Source organism: Equus asinus, chromosome 4 (assembly GCF_041296235.1).
Source record: "Equus asinus isolate D_3611 breed Donkey chromosome 4, EquAss-T2T_v2, whole genome shotgun sequence".
In the NCBI taxonomy this organism is placed as follows: Eukaryota; Metazoa; Chordata; class Mammalia; order Perissodactyla; family Equidae; genus Equus; species Equus asinus.
Window position 1 is genome coordinate 22870261 of NC_091793.1, and position 18683 is coordinate 22888943.

An 18683-nucleotide genomic window follows, 5' to 3' on the forward strand; every position below is an offset into this window, starting at 1 on the left:
ACCCACAAATCTCCCTCTCTGTAAAATGAACCTTTCAACTTTGAATGTAATTTTTGCAATGGAAAATATTTTCCGGTGGATCGAAATTCAAAAGTTACAAAGCGGGTACAGTGAAGGTCTCCCCCATGCCTTCCCCTGCCACCCATGTCCTCTCTGGAGGAGACAACCGCCTTACCAGCCTCTTGTACCGCCGGCCGGAGATACTCGTGTGATAAAAATAGAAAAAGAGGGATGCATGCGTGTTCTTTCTCCTCTCTGCCTTTTACATAAATAGCCACCAACTCTATCCTCTTCTCTGAACCTGCCTTTTTTTCACTGAACAATACTTGGTGTAGATCTTTCTCCATTTGTACATAAAGAGCTTCCTCATTCCTTTCTACGGCTTCATTGTGCTCCATCAGATGAACGTTCTATGGTCTGTTTTATCAGCCCCTATTGACAGACATAAGTTGTTTTACACACACACACACACACACACACACACACACACACACTGCTATGGATAACCCTTTTCACAACCCATTCCCCCCACCCCCGTGCGGTTACATCTGTAAGATAAAATACGTGGATGTGGGATGCCGAGGGCAAAGGACGTGTGCAGTTGCCGTTTTGATCGATATCGTCACTGCTCTCCTCGGGGGCTGCGCTCACTTACTCTCCTGTGGATGGAGGAGCCTGTTTCCTCAGAATCTTGCCATCAGTGTGTTACCAAAACTTTGCATCTTTCCTCAATTGACGGATGAAAGGGGAATCTCAGTGTAGTTTTAAATTGCATTTTTCCTGTTTTGAATGAGGCTGCCATCTTTGCCTGAGTTACAGAGACCTTTGTGTTTCCTTTTCCGTGAACAGTCTGTTCATATTCTTTAGTCATTTTTATATCATATAGTTGGCATTTTTCTTATTGGTTTCAAGGTGCTTTTTTTATATTAAAGAAAACATGATTTGCAAATATTTTTCTTCTGGACCTTTCCAGAAACATTCTATGCACACGGAAACAAATGCATATATATTACAATGGGCACTTTGAACTACAGTTTGCTGGAGGGTCTTTTCAGTCAATGGTCCAGGTATCTGAGGGGGATCCCTCCAGGCAGAATCTTGGAGCTGGAGCTGAAGAATGGAGCTGGTGGCCTCTCTCCTTTCTGGGGTGGGAGCTGATGCCCCCAGGTCCAGCTCCATCAGTTTTTCTTGGGCCTTTGAGGGCAGAGACCATACCTGGGTACAGCATCCAGGCCTCATAGCTCATTGAACACTCATCTGCAGACTCCTAGGCCAGTGCTCTCTGCACTCCTCACTCTGTAATAATGTCTGCATACTCTAAGCATGTGACGGCCAAGCCACACCCTCTCTTCCTCCATCCCAAGGGCAGACGTTTGTGAGACTAAGTCCATAGTGAGGAATGGAGCCTTTGGCCATAGCCCAAATCACACCTCAGGGCTTATTCATGCGGTGGGCTCATTCCTCTGCCTTTATTGCCCATGGCAAGCTCCTACACATTCTTGAAAGCCCAGCTCCAGTGGTGCTTCCTCTGAGAAGACTTCCATGACTCCCATCTCTCTCTCGCTCTCTTTTGTGGTTCTGATTACCTGTCTACGTCCAGATTTACCAGAACAAGAACTGTGTTTTCCCATTTCTCTGTCCTCCAGCATCTCCTGACGGGAACTACAAAATGACTCATCGAAGGCAGGTTCCTTTACCATTTTGGGCCTTCGTTTCCCCATTTGAAAAGGAAGATCGCAACATGAAGCCAGCCACAAAGGGCTGTTGAGAGGATTAAATGAGTCGGTTCATGTAAAGTGCTTTCCAGCGCCAGGCATAGAACAAGGGCCCAATATGTGGCAGCTATTGGTTATTACTAACCCTGTGACCTTGGGCAAATCACTTCTCCTCCTGTCCTCGGTTTCCTTACCTACAAACTGAGGGTGAAACAGAAGACCTGGTCCTTGATCATCAACGGATGCTGAATCCACTGGGTAAAATGTTGATGGAGAACTTTATAACAGAAGATGAGGCTAACGACACCTAAAGCCACTGGGTAACCTCAACATCCCTAAAAGGTGGGACGACCCAACACCCTGTGGCTCCTGCTACGATGTCCCAGGAAGGACACAACATCATCTATGAAACACTCTTGATAAAATAGTTGAATCCAAATCACATCAAGCCTCCAGCTTCAAGACTCTACATATAATTACCAGTTGATAGGAAATATGGGGGATAGTGGAGCATGTTAAAAGACACCACAGGGATGCAGTCAACCAAATCCAGATTAGGAAACTCGGTCTGGAATATTATTCAGCCATTAAAAGGAATGGAGTAATGATATAGGTTACCACATGGTTGAACCTTAAAAGCATTTTACGCTACGTGAAACCAGACACAAAAGGTCACATACTGTATGATTCCATTTATATGAAATATCCAGAATAGGCAAAAGACAAAGTAGATTAATGGTCATTGGGGGCTGGAGGCAAAGAGGGCAGAAATGGGGAGTGACTAATAGTGAGTATGGAGTTTCTTTGTTGGGTGATAAAAATGTTAGGGAATTAGATAGTGGCAATGGTTGCAAAACCTTGTGAATCTGTTTAAAGCCATTGAATTGTACATTTCAAAATGTTGGATTTTATGGCATGTGAATTTTATCTCAGTGAAAGACAGAGAGAGAGAGGTTTATAAGAAATATCAACCAGATATAATATATGAGCCTTGTGTGGATCCTGATTCAAACAAACCAGCTATAAAAAGACAATCAAATAAAAAGACAAATTTGGAGACAAATTAGGGAAATTAGAACATAGACTACACATTAAATGATCTAATGAAAGAAAGGGTATTACTTTTGCCAGGTGTAATAATGATATTGTGTGTGTTTCTTGTTTTTTTAACAAAGTCCTTATCTATTAGAGGTAATTACTGAAGTATTTACAGGTGAAATGATATGATCTCTGGAATTTCCTTTTTAAAAAATACATGTGGGGGGATGGATGAAAGAAGAATGGAAAATGTTGATATTTGTTGAAAATTAGGGATTGGTATATGGGTTCATTAGACTATATGCCCTCTACTTTTTAGCGTAATTTAAAATTTTTATGACAAAAGGTAAAGCAATAAAGGGGTTGACTTTTATTTTCTTCTTTATATTTTATTGACTTCTCCAATTTTCTATAACAAATATATATATTGCTTTTATAATCTGAAAAATATATTAAGTTTATAAAAATAACCAATGAAGTTAGACTGGCTGACCTCTCAACCTTGGAGCTTGGTCTCTGGGAAGCTGTGTCCTCCCAGGGTCCCACCAGTGCCCAGCCAGCCGCAAAGCCTCCTGGTTGGGAGGGAGGGGCTCACCTTGGGGAGGAGGGTGCGCTGAGACCCTGTGGTTCCCTCTTGAAGCTGCAGCCCAAGGATGGACAAACCCTCTCCTTGGTTCCCTTTAGCCCAAAGGTGGTTGGTGGCCCTTTTAGCTTGGTGGTTAATCAGAAGGCTGCTTAAGAGCCCCTCTGGCCTTGAAACGGAGAGGCCTGTGTCTGACCCTTTCTACCCGCGTGACCTCAGGAATCAACCTCTCAGACCTTGGTTTCCTCATCTGTAACAGGAGGAAAACAGTATTTCTCACCTCAGGGCTATTGCAAGGATTATGCGAAAGGGGCTTATCCTAGATTATAGTAAATGCTCAATTAAAGGGAACGTTTTTAAGAAATAAAGGGACTTTATAAAAGTGACATAAACCGATTAGATGAAAAGCAGGAAAACAGAAGGATAAAAAACGAGGCTCATAGTGCCCCCACCCAAAAATAACCACAGTGAACATTTTCTTTCCAGGCTCTTCTTTTCTGTGCATAGAATTGTGTTTTGTTTTTAAATACAACTGCAGTCCTGCTGCCATCACACATTTACGTCCTGCTTTTATTCTCTTAATATTTTAACGTATTTCCTCATATTATAAGCTGTTTGTAAACATAACTTTTAATGGTTGAGTAATATTCCATTGTGGGTTGTGCTGTTCACCCACCCCACCCCCGCAGTGGACGCTTAAGACTAGTTTCGATTTTCACCCTTATGAGGAACTCCGTAATGAGTATGTATTCTGGACAACTTCCTTAAGATAGATTTCCAGAAATGGAACTGCTGGGTCCAAGGGCAAGCACATTTTTTAAGTTCTTGGATGGGGGAAACCTATTTTGGCCCCCTCCAGCAGGATGGCATTTTCAACACAGAACTTTGCCAAATATAAACAATCTCAGATACTACAAAGACGGAAACAGTTTCCTGACTACAGGTGTTAGATGCCAGGACAACTTTCCTTAACCCTCAAGGGCTGGGATCACACTTCTCAGCCACTCACCCCCCCCCCTCCCCCCCCCCCCCGCCGTTCCTTAGCAGGAAGCGTCGGAGGCAGGGTCTGGAGAAGTACAGGGCGTAGGATAAGAAGAAAACACTAGGGGAATCAAGGCTCCCTCTGTCCCTCTGGAGGTCAGTCTTTACTCCAGGTGATTTGAATCTGGAATCCGAGGCCCGGTTCTGTGTAAACCAGGGGTGGAGGTGGGGAGGTGAGGTAGGGAGTGGGGGGGGGGGGGTCCCAGCTCTTTCTCGGATTCTCACAGGGATCCTGGTTCTGGAAGAGTTAGAATCTCCCCTTTCAGTCCGCCCACCCCCAAGGGCCACCTTGGAGGTTCCCTTAGGCAGGCCCGGCTAATGGCCGGTGGACCGGCTCACGTGGCTCCTGCGCGTCGGGGGAAGTGTCGCACGCACCTCACGCCGCAAGCTTGAGAAGCACGAACCCCCGGGGACCAGGGAAGCCGGGGCGTGGCCTGGAGGCCAGGGCGGGGCTGGATGGCTGACGTCACGACCCCGCCCCCGGCAGGCTTCCTCCTCCCGGCGCGCGGCGTCCTCGCCGAGTCCTCACCTGGAGGGACAGGTGTGCGCGTCTCGCATCTCGGAGGCCGACCCGCGAGTGTCAGGTGAGCGTCAGCAGAAGCTCCTACTTGGGGCTGGGAGGAGGGTCCGGGGTGGGGGTCCTCACTCGACGGAGAGCAGACCCTGGTCAAAGAGAAGGAGCTGGGCGTGGGTCTGTGGAGGAACTCGTTGCTCCCCAAACTCCTACCTTGTCTCTTGGTCATAGTCACGTTGTCCTGAAAACAGGCTTTGGAGGGATTTGACGGAGCGGACGCTGAAGAGGAAACAGCAGGTTTCCAAATATTTCAACCACAAATTTATTATTTTTTTACATAATATTTTTTCTTCCTTGTAAAATATGCAGTGATTGACTATCTGGCAAAAGGAGACTAGCAGGAAAGAAATCGCCCATGCTACCAAGACACAGACAAAGCCACCGGGGCTGTTTTGGTGTATTTCCTTTCAGTCTTTTTTCTATGCACAATCATTTTAGTATAATTTGATTATACTGTATTTACAATTTTTGTGTCTTGCTTTTCAAAACTCTCTTAACATTGTGTCATAAGCATTTTCTCGTGTTGTTATTAGTCATTCGTGTATATGTCATCATTATTTTTAATGGCTGCATAATGTCACATTTACATATTATTTGAGGGATGGGCCATAGTCAGGTACCATTCAGAACACTTGAAGGAAGGGTTTGAGAGGGAGACGAGGAGGTGTAATAGAAAAAACGTGGGTCTGGGTCAGACAGCCCAAAATCTCTGCCTCCAACAGTGGGACCTTGGGAAAGAGCTCTGCTCTGTCTAAGCATCAGTTCCACATCTGGGAAGTGCATACATAAAGCTACTTCTCCAGGGTGTTGTGACGATTAGGTGAGCCAATTTATGTAGAAAATCCCCCTCCCCCCCCCCACCCCCAGTTCTGGCAGAAAAATGGTCCCTATGTTTGTGAGTTTGAAGCAGGAATCTGGACCAGCTGAAGCTGCTGAGGGACCAGAGCAGAAAAAGAGCTGGGGAGAAGGGGATGGGCTCTTGGGAAAACCCTCAGAATGGAGGTGTCTCTGGGTCCGGGGCAGGTGGGCACGAACCAGCAGGCATGGTCCACATCTGCTCTGTGTGCATCAGGCACAAACAGGGTCCCTGAGGCGAGGTCGTGACCTCCAGGCCCCCAGATGGGTTCAGCTCCTTGGGGTGAGCTCCTGGAAGCACTTCTGAGTGAGGGGATTGGAAGAAAAGTAGGAGGGGAGGCCGAGATGGAGCTGAGCAATCAACTCCTTGTACAGATGAGGAAACTGAGGCTCAGAGGACAGGTAATTTGTTCGGCATCCACACAAGGAGCAGTCACAGAGCAGGTTTGGACGCCAGGGCGCCTAACTCCCCCAGGGGTCTCTGCGCCAGAGACTACTTGATGTCAGGGAAGGAGGAGGTCAGGGGCAAGTCATTGGCTGTGCCTGAACCAGGCTAAGGTGTGCCTAGAGACAACAGGTCCTCCGTTTCCTCATCTGTGCAATGAGGATAACTCCCCACCTGCCTACTCGGTACCTGCTGCCAGGCCCATCCATCGACAGGCAGCAGAGCCTCCTTCCAATTTTAGGGGCCTGTTCAATTCCTGGTCGTACACCCCACCCACCCTGACCCCTCATCTTCTTGACTCTCTGGCCATCTTCAGAGGGGGGCCTGGGTAACGGTCAGCTTAACCAGACAGGCCCCTGTGGCCGTGTCTCACTTAGGGTGGGAAATCCACACGCCCCTGAGCCATCTGTTTGTAGACCTGGGAGGATTTGCTCTGTTCTCCTAACTTGGCTTTCGTGCTCCCGCTGGATGAGAAAGGGCTCTGTGCCCTGGCGGCAGCTCCTAAGGGTCCAGAAAATCTCGTAGTGAGGGTCCGCAACTCTCTGGGACTGTCTCTTCCTGCCAGGCCTCTCACTCCAGGACAGGAATAAGGACGTCACACTCCTCTAGCAATTGGGTGTCTGGGGTCTCTGATGTTCCGAAACAGAATTGGGGACGTAACCGTCCAATTCACAGAAAACTGGAGATGGTCCATTGCATAGTCACAATTCTGAGTCATTTAGAATGACAGTCAGCCCCAGGACCCGGAATCAAGTCCCTGCCTTGGGCCTGGGAATTGACATTTTCTGAAACATCCACTCCTCTGCCACTGGTCCATTCAAGAACCTGACAGCTAATACTTATCGAGGGCCTCACTGGCCAGCCTTTGTTCTAAGTGCTTCAGAGCGATACTGGGAAATGGGTCCACTATCATCCCTGTTTTACAGATGGTGAAACTGAGGCACAGACAGGGTAAGTAAGTTGCCCAAGTGGAGCCAGGGTTCAATGCCAAGGGGTCTAACCCCATCGCCCACCCCCGTCACCCCTGCACGGGGCTGCCTCTTTAGCCTAAGATGGCGTCTGATTTGATACATGTCAATTTTCCCAAATACATCTATGTCGTTGTCTTCTGCCCGGGCCATCAGGACTTTCTGGGGGAATGCCCACACTCTGTTGATGTCCCGATCCCTGTCTTAACCCTGGTCACCCTGATTTATAATGACCTCTTCTGGGTTCTGGGTCTCCTAGAGCAGACACACTCCGCCAGGGCAGGGCCCACCACAGGGCCCAGGCCAGGCCCGGCTCTGCTCCCTGTAACTGAATTAATAATAACTGTGTCTCTCATCCAGGTGTCAGGCTCGGGGCCACGGGCTTTATGTCCATCGTCTCTTTTCATCCAGTTGAGTTGGGTGCTTTTGCCACTCCCATTTCTGAGATGAGGAAACTGAGGCTTAGAAGTTTCTGTAAACTCGCCCAGTGACAAGCCCAGAAGTAGCCAATTAAGGATTTGAACCCAGCTTGTTGAAGGAGGGTCTCTATCCCCACTGCCTGTCAAGTGAGAACTCATTGCAGGGGGCCGCAAACGCTAATGCAAACTATGGTTGCATACCCAGTCTGTGCAAATATTTTTGAGCATGCATTTTGTATTCAAATGTACATATATTTGTCATAACTTAGGTATATATGTTCCCCTGTGCTACTGGGTGCATTATAAAACATACGTTAAAATGGAATATCTGGAGTTTTGGGGGTTTTTTTTGAGGAAGATTAGCCCTGAGCTAACATCCATGCCCATCTTCCTCTACTTATATGTGGGATGCCTGCCACAGCATGGCTTGACAAGCGGTGCATAGGTCCACACCCAGGATCCGAACCGGCGAACCCCGGGCCACGGGGCAGAACATGTGAACTTAACTGCTGCACCACCGGGCTGGCCCCTAAAATAGAATATCTGGAAGGCTAAGATGAAAAACCAAATAAGAATACCAATTCCAGTTTTTCCTTCCCACCTCCCAGTGGATCACTTAGTGAGCTTCCTGAGGGGCTGGTACCTCCTCTGAAGTCAGCTACGATAGTGGTCACCAGAGTCCCCTGGACGCTTCCGGAGTGGGCTAGCGAACTCATAGTGTCCTGAACGGTAAGGATGTCATTCAGATACATGGGCAGGTCCCAGCTGGCGTGCACCAGGGGAGATAAAGGCAGATTAGGGTGCAGTCCCCAAGGCAGAGGGAGGCTCCAGAGTGGGCCTGGAGGGGTCAGTTGGAGTCCTTGGTAAACTTTACCAACAGTAGGTCAGATTCTCTTAAACTCTCAGCCTTGGGTTTTACTTGTAAAACGGCTGGGGTGATCCTCTGCTCATAAGACTCTTGTGGAATTGAACAAGGTCTGATAACGAGTGCCCAGTGTGGGGCCTGGCACGTCGTCTGTCCAACAAATACTAGTTTGCTTGTTCTCTCCCTCTTCTTCCCATCCATGTGGAAAATTCGAACTGTTCTCAGCAAAACCAGTAGAGAAATTCATACTTAGCTGCTTGGGGTTAGAGACTCCACCTGCCTTCAGCCTTCTCCCCCCAGGGAGGGGGAGCCCAGAGGCCGTTTGACTGGTCTCCCCGCCGCGGGCCCCTGGCTCAGAATGTCTGAGGTTCCTTCCACGGCATGTCCACTCCGGCTGTTCCTCCTCAGCCTGCGGCCGTCTCTCCACCCTCCAAGTCTAGCCACCTTCAAGCCCCGCCTCCTCCCACCCTCCCCAGGGATGACTCCCACCTTTCTCCGTAGAAGGGGCTTAGGGGGCATCAGGGTTAGAAGGGGGCTGGGGACTTGTCTGGACACTGTATTTGTGTAGTGCTTCCCATAAAGTTAAGAAAACCCAGGCGTGCATCTCATAGAACGCCCCAGGTGGCGGGTGAGGGGGTGGCTTGCCACTCCTTGGCGCCTCCACTGACGCCAGGCCACGTGGATCCGTCCTGTGGCACCAATTGTCCAGCGTGTTCTCTCTGGTGTAGTTAGTCCATCTTTCCTGTGTGTGCACCCAGCCCCCGCAGGTGGGTTGTCAGCTCCTGGGGGGCAGGGTCCAGTGTGGCTCTCTCAGGCCCCGTGAGGAGTTGGCATCAGGAAATGTTTGTGGACAAACATGTGACTCGGCAAGGAGATGATGAATCGCACCAACTCTGCTGAGTTGAGAAGTGTTGTTGTGGGAATGGGGACTATTAGCCGTGGCCGTCATCACCATCCCCTGGCCCGGCTGATGAGCGCTTGTGTGTCCTGGGTGTGAGATTCCTTCGGTTCCCAGAGGATGGAAGCAGCAAGGTTTGGAGAGGGTTGCCAGCCATGCAAACAGAGAGGTTGTGCCCAGCAGAGGGGTCAGGTGAGCCCAGAGGGGCAGTGAGGTGACAGGCCAAGTTGAAGGAAGATGACGTGGCCCTTTGGTGAGGCTGGGGTATTTTCAGTGCTTCCTGTGCCTATGGGACATGGGACAGGTGTTCCTAGCTCCTCTGAGAGTGAATTCCCGCCGAGAAGCCCAGCAGCATTAGGAATCCCCAGAGAGGTTTGCCCCAGTGGAGGTGGGAGGGCCGAGAGCCCACCAGAGAAGGGGGGGCGATGGGGAGAAGCCACGGATAAGGCCTGTCCCTGAGGGAAGGCTGTGTGGCACTGTCTGGCCCAGGGATGGAAAGTGCCAGGCCCTGCCTCCCCCTCCCCCCACCCCCAACGACCACACACCCATGGCAGAAGTCACACACTGCACAAGTGTTTATGGGGCACACATTACCAATTGAGCACCCAGAGGAACACCTATAGGAGGGTTTCTTTCTCTCGGAACTTGTGTTCAAGGGCATTAAAAATAAGCAAGTTAATGTTTTCAGCCTGTAGTAAGTGCCATAAAGAAAATAAAGCAGAGCAATCCAGTAGAGAGGGACAGAAGGAGGGGGGCCCACTTAAGATGGTGTGGTCAAGGAAGGCCTCTGTGAGGAGGCGACTTTTGAGTCGTGACTTGAACCATGAGTGGGAGGCAGCCATTTAAAGATCTGAGGGGAGATAATTCTAGGCAGAAGGAACGGCAAGTGCAAAGGCCCTGTGGGGTGATGAAATGAAAGAAGACGGGGGAGCGAGGTTTGACATGGAGTCTGAGAGGAAGGGAGGGGCCAGATCATAGCAGGCCTGGGAAAGAATGTAAATTTCACACTAAGGACAGAGGGGGCCATTGGTGAATTTTCGGTAGTTGAGGGATGTGATCTCACCAGTTAACAGACCGCTATAGCGTCTGAGTGAAAAGCGCACACGGTGAGAGGTGGCTGGGTTCAGAATACAGCTGGGAGGAAGAGCTGATAGGAAATGCACTGTTCTGAATGGGGGGTGGGGGGTTGGGGAGAGAGCCCTTGCCACCGAGCGAGCTGATGTGTGTGAGCTGAGGATCTTTCTCAACAGAGCGCTCCGGATGTAGAGCACACAGGGCCCTTCCCCACCAGGCCAGTTCTTACTCTGCAGATGGGGAGACTGAAGAAAGAGCCTTCGAGGTCACCTTGTCCAGCCCCCCAGAGAGGGGCTGTGAATTCTTCAAGGTCCTGCTGAACTGCAGTGGCTGACCTGGGACTCGAACCCGGGCCTCTGGGCCCCTGGTCCAAGCCTCTTGCTATCCGCCCCTGGCCCCCCACCCCCACCCCCACCTCTCCACTGAAGACAGAGGAGGAGGGAGGCGCCACTGCCGGGAATGACCTGGCCAGGCATGGCGGTGTCGGGGGGTCACCTGGGAGAAATGTCTAAAAGCAGTGGAGTCTGCAGAAGCCAGGGCCATGGTGCCAACTAGAGATGGAGCACTGCTCCAGGAGCAGTCAGGGTGGGTGGAACATCGTGGAAGGGCCTGGGGGCCAGGAGCCGAGGCCTCGCTGGGTGAGGAGGATGCACCAGGGCAGCAGTCCCGGGCTGGCATCCCTGAGCAGGACCACTTGGAGCAGAGCCCGTGTGGGCCGCTGACCCTCAGCGGTCTTGGGAGAGACCCGAGTAGCCGCTGAGAAGAGGAGGACCCCAGAGAAACTTCCTGCAGGGGCCTCGTAGAGCCAAGATGATGGGTGAAGACAGAGGGTGGGCAAGGCCAGCAGCTCACCTGGGTCCACCCAGGTTTGCCCACCTGCAACCCACCCCCCACCTCGAAGGGGCTGCTGGTGGCCCCTGCAGGGCAGGTGGAGCGAGGAGAGAAGAAGCTGGAGACGCAGCCTGTGGTTCTAGAAGTCCAAGTCCAGGTTTTACTCCCTGTCTGCTCCTCAGAACAGTAACAGTGTCAACATCTTCCTCTTACTCGGGTCTGCTTCTGGGCCGAGTTGTTTTTGCGCAGGATCATCTGTGTTATCTTCATTTTACAAACGAGGCTCAGAGAATTTAAGGAAGTTTCCTGGGGTCACACAGTTAAAAAGTGGCAGAGTCAGCACTGGAGGCCAGCTTCTTAACCACAGTGTGCTACCGTCTGGGGCCTCCCCTGTGACCGTGAGCAAGGCGGGTCTTAGTCGCCGCCTGTGAAATGACGGCGTTGGAATAAATGAGTCCCATGGGCCCTTGCGGCTCTTGGCTGGGGCCTAGAATTGCTTCTCCGGTAGAGGGGCTCGAGGTCCTGAGGGAGGGGGTGGGGAGTTGTCTTGGCACTGCGTTCTCCGCTAGCCTGGGCGAAGGGGTTAAGGGCACTGGCTCCGCCAGGCCCTCCCTTCACTGAGGGTAGATGTGAGGGTTGAACCAGTCAGGGCAGGTAACATGTCTCGTGGAGGGCCTGGCACACAGTAGGTGCTCAATAAATGTGACTCTTCACATTTTGTCAGAGACAGTGGAGGCTGTCCCTTCACAGTCCATCCATTCACTCATCTCGCAAATATTTGTTGAATACTTCCTACGTGCCAGATACTATTCTTGTGTGACGCAGTGGTGCCCCCAAATAGCATTAACTCCCTGTCTTCGTGCAGCTTATATTCAGTGGAGGATGCCAACCAAAACAAAATTCAGATACGACCCTGTAGAATATGTGGCATGGTGGTCAGTGCCAGGAAGCAGAGAAGGGGGAGGCAGTGCCCTAGGTGGGCTGCAATCTTACATCAGGAGGGCTGCAAGGCCTCCCTGTGAAGGCGACTTGGGAGTCAAGACCTGAGGGAAGTAAGGAAATGAGCCTTGTGGATATCAGAGGGAAAAGCATACCAGGCAGTGGGAACAGCCAGGGCTAAGGCCCTGAGGCTGGAGGACAGCCTCAGGGGAAAGCTTGTGTAGGGCGTTTTAAGGACCCTCCCTGATGTGTAGTAAATCCTTGGTGCCCACAGTCAAGACTCAGGCTGCTGATCCCTTTGGGAGACACTGAAATCTTTCTGCCCATGTTTGGTTTCATGGCGGTATCATCCTCGTGGTCTGGCAGTTCCAGGACTGTCCTTGAGATCCCCAGCCCCATGCTCTAGGGTGCCAAGGAGACAGGTACAAAACGTCGGACTGGAAAGGTGCTGGGGGAACCGCTCCTCCTGACCCGTGCCGAACAGCTAAAACCCAGGGTGGGACATGTGAGCTGGGACTTCACTGACACCTATTGTTCCAGGCCTGATGGCATCTTCTGGGCCAGTGGGTGGGTGGGTAGGTGTGCAAGGAGAATGGCTAGGGGTACTTAAGCTGGCCACACCCTTGGGCTTTAAGGTTGGGAGTTAAGTCCCAGGAGGAATCATTGAGAACCTAGTCTGGAGAGAGAAGTCAGGCCCAGAGGCTGCTAGAACTCAACAAGATTTCTTTCCCTTGGAACTGCCTCCATTCCTGGGTTTTGTCTCATGTCTTTTTCTCCTTAGAGCTGAGCTGCATAGCTCCTTTGAAGGGCCCACGGGCTGGTCTTCGAGGGGAGGAGGAAGGAGAACTCACAGCTCCTCAAGGACAGGGTGTGGGGAGCTTTCTTCCAAGGGAGGGAGGGGGTGGGACAGCAGGAGAGACAGCAGGAGAGACCCCATTCCATGGGGGCAGGAATGGGTCTTAAGACTGGTCCGGGTTACTGACCAGGATCTTCAGTGGGGCTCCTGGTGGTGGTTACAAATTTTGGAATGGGGAGGGGGGCGAGTGACAAGATTGGGAGGGGCATGTAGGACATCCTGGTGGTTAACGTGTGCCCTTAGGCAAGCGCTGTTAGGAACCTCGGACTCCCTGTCTATCAACCAAGGGAAAGAAGAGAGTAGGATTAAACGGAGAACCACCTCGCCGAGGGCCAGGCGCTTAGTAGGTGCTGCAGATGCACAGTCCCTTCCTGGGGAGGGAGGGCCCATAACCGGGAACCAGGGCCCAGGTTGGAAGGTTGGGATGTTGAGAATTGTTGAAGAGCAAAAATTCAATGCAGTAAATTTAAAGATCTATGGCTTTATTCAGCGATTCATGAATAGGGCAGCAGCCCCTCCAGGAAACAGACAGGAGGAAACAACTCGGAGGAGTTGTACAAAATGGAAGATTTTTACAGGCAGACAAGGATGAGACAAAGAGGTTAACAAAGCTAGTATTTCAGGCAAGATCACTTTCCCTTAGGGGAAGGCTGGGGGTCTTCTCAAGCAGATTACCTCACTGCTGGTGTTGACCAGGAAATTCCAGACTGATTGGTTTAAAACTCCACTCCCGGGAGAGGCAATTAGGGGAGGTATTAAGTCTTGGTGGGGCTTAGCCTAAACAACTCCATGTTGGGCTTGTTGTTTCTTTTTAATAGGATGGAGGACACAGGGGTGCATTCCGCCCTGCTCCGTAGTGCCAGGGTCCCTCTGCCTGGGCCCCAGGCCTGGGCCCGTTGTCTCACTTGAGGAGAACGTGTGGCCGCAGCAAAGGCTGGCATCCCTGGGACACCGGGAGCAGAGTCTCGGGGTTCAGGGTTGGGATGAAAACAGACGACGAAGGGAAGGGCGCTGGTGGGGAAGTGTGGTGGCCGACTCTAGGACAGGGCCACACTCGGGGACTTCCAGGGGACGAAGGGAGTCCTAAAAATGGGCCAGACAAGCTGAAGTGAGGCAACAAGATGGGGCTCTTGGGCTGTGACCAAAGAGGGTAGCTGCTGCTAAGGCTGGCTGAGCGTGGCCAGGGCCCAGCAAGAGTTTGGGTCCAGAGTGGCCGGTTCTCCTGGTGCTTCAAGACAAGCTGGGGCTATGTATCCGTACTATGGTATCTTCCCATCTTAAAACATTGGGAATCAATTAACAAAACAAAATTAAAAAACAGCAGAAAAAAAAAAACCCTGCAGGCCAAGCAAAGCCCATCACCTTGGCTGGTGACCCCCTGCTCCAGCGAAGGCAGCACTGAGGACAGGTCCCCAGTTGACTGCTGCAGACCTCTCCTGGGAGAAGGGTTGTCTTCACTCTCCTGCTCGTGGAAATGGGCTGATGATAGACTCAGCTTCTCTGAGACCATTGGGAGAAAAGAGCCATCTTGCTGCGCTGTGTGATCCTGGGCAAACCCCTTCCCCTCTCTGGGCTGTGAAAGAAGAACCTGGTTTGTGGGGCTCTTGCCAGTTTGGACAGTGTGTGACTAAGTCCCTCAGGCTCGAGGGAAGATGCAGTTATTATGGAAGTGACTCTTCTCAGGAACCATGCTTCCGGGATTGCATGAGTGTACTCCGGCATTTTGTGTGTCCACAGTCACAGCTGTGTGTGTGAATGGATGTGTGTCATAATTTGGAGCTCTGCATGGCAAAGTGTAAATATCATCTCTTTAATCACTCTGCCCTGGGACCTTGCATTGGCCGCTCTGGAAGCCGGTAGGAAGCCTTCATTACTGCTCCCAGTGACCTGGGGAGCCAGGCGTTCTTCTTCTCCATTTGCAGATATGGAAACTGAAGCCCAGAGCTGGGAGGTGACTAAACGTGCACCACTCTGGATCCTGACTCAAGTGTTGGTTCCAGGGCAGCGTGTGGGGTCCCTCAGTAAACGAGTGAGAACAGGATTAGGGTTTGAGGGTCTGCTCTGTGCCCACCACAGTTTGAGCTGCTGGAAGACGGATGAGGGAGAAGAAAAGGTCTCTGCCTTTGATTGCTCCATGGCAGGAGAGGGGAGCTGAGCCCAGGCCACCCCCCCCCACCCCCACCCCCCCCCCGGGCCTTCTGTCAGCGTCCTTCCATCTCTTGCTGTCCTGGGAAACCGGTGATCCCTGAATCAACCTGGCCTGTGTTCTCCGCAGCACTCGGAGAATGCCTGAAGGCGGAGCGAGCCCCCAACTCTCAGCATTCTCGGGTGGCAGTAAGGGGCATATCCGCTGGCCTCGGAGGGGGCCGCTGCTTTGGGTTTAGAGGAGAGACTACCCGGCAGCGGGGAGAGGAGGCTTTAGGTCTAGAAAACTCCAGCTTTCTGCGTGCCCTCCTCCTCCGCACCCCACCCAGTTGTGTCCACCTGTGCCCTCGACCGCATCCGGGCGTCAGTGCCTGTGTGTGCTCCCCGGCCCCACACTTGAGGCCGCGCTCCCGCGAGGCGCTCCCCGCGGAGCTGGGGAACCGTGTTTGCCGGCTGCGGCCCCCCGGCGGCCCCGGGCGCCGAGGGCGCGGGCCCTTTAAATCCTCCGGGGCGGCGGCGGCGGCGGCGGCGGGCCGGGGATGACATCAGCGGGCGGGCCCGGGGCTCAATGGGAGCCGGCGGGGGCGCGCCGGGCGGGAGCGCGCGAGCCGGCGGCGGGGGCGGGCGGGCAGGAGGGCCCGGAGGAGGGCGGCGGCGGCGGCGGCGAGAGCCCAGAGCCAGCGGCCGGCCGGGCCGAGCGGAGCGGAGCGCGGCGGCGGCGGCGGCGGCGGCGGCGGCTGGGCCGGGAGAGGCTGGCGCGCCGGGCGGCTCCGCGAATCCTCCGGCATCCGCCCCGGCGGGCCGCCCCCGCCCGCGGCAGCCCCCCGAGCAGCGGCCCGGCACCAGCGCCTTCCCGGCGGGGTAAATATTGGGGGTCCGCGGGCCTGCGGAGGGGCGCAAACCCGGGGGGAAACGGGGCTCCCTCCGCCTCTTTGTTTTTGCGCGAGAGGGAGGGGAGGGGCGGGCGGACACACGCGCGGCCGCGCTCGGGGTGGGGGGCAGGCCGGCCCGCCCGCTCGGCCGGCGAGGACAAAGGCGCGGCTGGGGACGAGGAGGAGGAGGAGGGTGACTATCATTTTGCAGGCTCGCCGGGGGGAGGCCCCCGACCGGCCCGCCGCCCCCTTCCCCAGCTGGACCCTTCCAGGCCCAGCCGGCCGCGGGGCCACCCCGGGCTGTGCTTTGGGGACGCCGAGGGAGGGGGCTCCGGGACTGGGGTGCTGCGGGCACCCGCTACGGTGCATTCGGGCTTCTCGGCCGAACCCCGGGCTTCTGCACGCTTCCCCGGACAATCGGCTGCGCCCCCCCTTCTCTCTTGGCTCGGGACCCCGGGACCTGGGGGTCAGCAAGGCTGGTCCCGCATTGGATGGGGGCGCCGGGGGGCCCGGAGGTGATGGGGTGTGCGGTCACCCAGCCACCGATTCTGTTTTCCTTTGTCGAGAGAAAGAAAGGGGTGGGGGTTATTTACCAGATCGGATTCTCCCATGTCTGCGTGTGGGAATCCGTGTTTTGCAAGTCTCTGTGGAACAGAAAACTATGTTTGTGCTGGGTGTCTGGCGAGAGGGGACTGCCGGGCGCCTCTGCACACCCAAACTCAAAGCGGGGTGAGCCCCCTCCCCAACTTTTCCCCTAGTTCTCTTGCATATTTTCTTCTTGGTGCAGGCGCCCTCGGGGAGAATTTGGGGAGAGGGGAAGGGAATCCAGAGGGTCCAGCTACCCCCAATAAATGCCTGTTTGGGGCTGCTCTGCCTTCGTGTCCAGGGTGTCCCTCCGATTTTTATTTTAATGGTCCAGTGACAAGGGCCCTGGCTGGAGGGGGCAGGGAGTGAGAAAGCTGCCCTGCTCTGTGCTGCTTGGTAGTTTGTCTAATTTTTTTAACCAACTGAAACTCCGGAATCTCCATGTCCACCTTTTTTTTTTTTAACTTCATTTACAGCCCGCCGCCCCCCCCCCCCCCATGGAGAAGCAGCACAGAGCTGGAAAGCCTCTCCCAGTCCTGACTCAATCCTTTCTTCTCTCCTCTGGGAGGGGGGCTTTTTGGGGGACACTGCTGGCACAGCCAAGGCTCTGCTAGGGTCCGACCCCCGAGTGTGGGAGAGGCCCTGGGGGGTTTGGGTGGCCAGCACAGAGCAGTGGTGCCCACCTGTGGGGTCATTGCTGGCACCCCCTCTTCTCCCCTTCCCTGCCCACAGCCCGGCGGGTGGGGGGGGGCTGGGGGTCATGTGCAGTGTATTTATGTAAGACTCCCAGGCGGAGGGCACGGTATTTATATAACCCGGCGTGGGTATTTATGTAATATAGGATGCGGGTATATTTATGTGCCTTTCCTAACCTGCGGCTTTCCCGGCTGCCATGTGTGGTCTCTGAATTGGCATTGGCGGAAAACGGAATGGGGGTGTGTGTGTTTGTGTGTGTGCACACCCGCTGGCCCCCCACCCACCCCCTGTGGAGCTCACAGTGTGTGTCTGCTTTTCTTCCTTCCTTTGGAGTGTACACACAGGACAGTGTGTGTGTGAGGTGTGTGACATATGAGTTCCCTGCAAATGTGGAGTGTGTTCTGCTGGCAGCCATGGTCCCTCAGCTGGGACCAGCCAGGCGTGTGGGCAGAGGCCCTTGGGTGAGAGCCCAGAGTTTGGCCCGCCCGGGTGGAGGCTACTTCCTCGCGGCCATTGGTGAAGGGCTTGGTGGCAGCTACCCTGGAGCTAGATGCTGGGGCTGGATGTCTCTCCTGTGCAGGAGCTACGGGCTCCTTGCCTCTGCCGAGGGGGCGAGCTGCAGCCTGAAAGAGTGTGGAATCAGTCTCTGCCCTCCCAGGTGGGTCTGGCTTTTAGGGGTCGCACTTGGCATGTGGAAGCGGCAGAGCCCCTGTGCCTAGCACAGCTGTTTTTCCGTCTTCCTGTTTTGCCTCCTGCCCCTGGCATGAAATAAGTGAGTCCTGTTTGTGAGGGTGGGAGGCAGCCAGGTGGGGCAGCGGGATCCTAGTGTGGGTCCTAGGTAAGGAGACTCTGCCACTGAATTGTGCTGGGGCGTGTGGGGCGGGTGGCATGGCCTCTCTGGGCCTGAGTGCCCTGTCTGCAGAGGGAGGCCCCTCTGGGTAGTTTTCTACACTAGCCCTCTTGTAGACACTCTGAGATCTTAGGGGTCCCCCATCCCTCCCCGTGAGTTGGGGAGGAGACCTCTCTCCTGCAGGGCACATTGCAAACTGGCAAGATCTGGCCTCTGGGAAGACCAGGCCACACTGGGGAGGACTGCCCTCCACTTGTTGGTGCTAGAAGCCTGGAGTGGAGATGCGGCGGGGGGACCCTGGCATTTCTGAGTCCTAAAGGGCCTGTGGAGCCCCTTTGGGGTCTTCTGTTCGTCTCGTCCTGTCGCCTGGCGATTGGAACTTGCTGGTGGTTGCCATGGTAGCACCCCCAGGATGATCAGCTCCTGTGTCCCCC

The 18683-nt window shown here is 53.7% G+C and overlaps 1 protein-coding gene across 11 annotated transcripts in view; it reads left to right on the forward strand.

Annotated features, from left to right (window-relative positions):
* The first annotated feature begins 4643 nt into the window (after nt 1-4643).
* CSNK1E (casein kinase 1 epsilon) overlaps nt 4644-18683 on the forward strand; it is a 35504-nt gene continuing 21464 nt past the window's right edge. For 2 of the 11 annotated variants that reach the window (XM_044779797.2, XM_044779830.2), the window contains exon 1: nt 15969-16107. The gene's annotated coding sequence lies outside the window, so the exon portion shown is untranslated. Of the gene's footprint in view, nt 4962-15957; nt 16108-16212; nt 18058-18683 lie in introns of those variants that run through there. The other 9 variants (XM_070506882.1, XM_070506880.1, XM_070506881.1 and 6 more) reach the window with 8 other exon arrangements.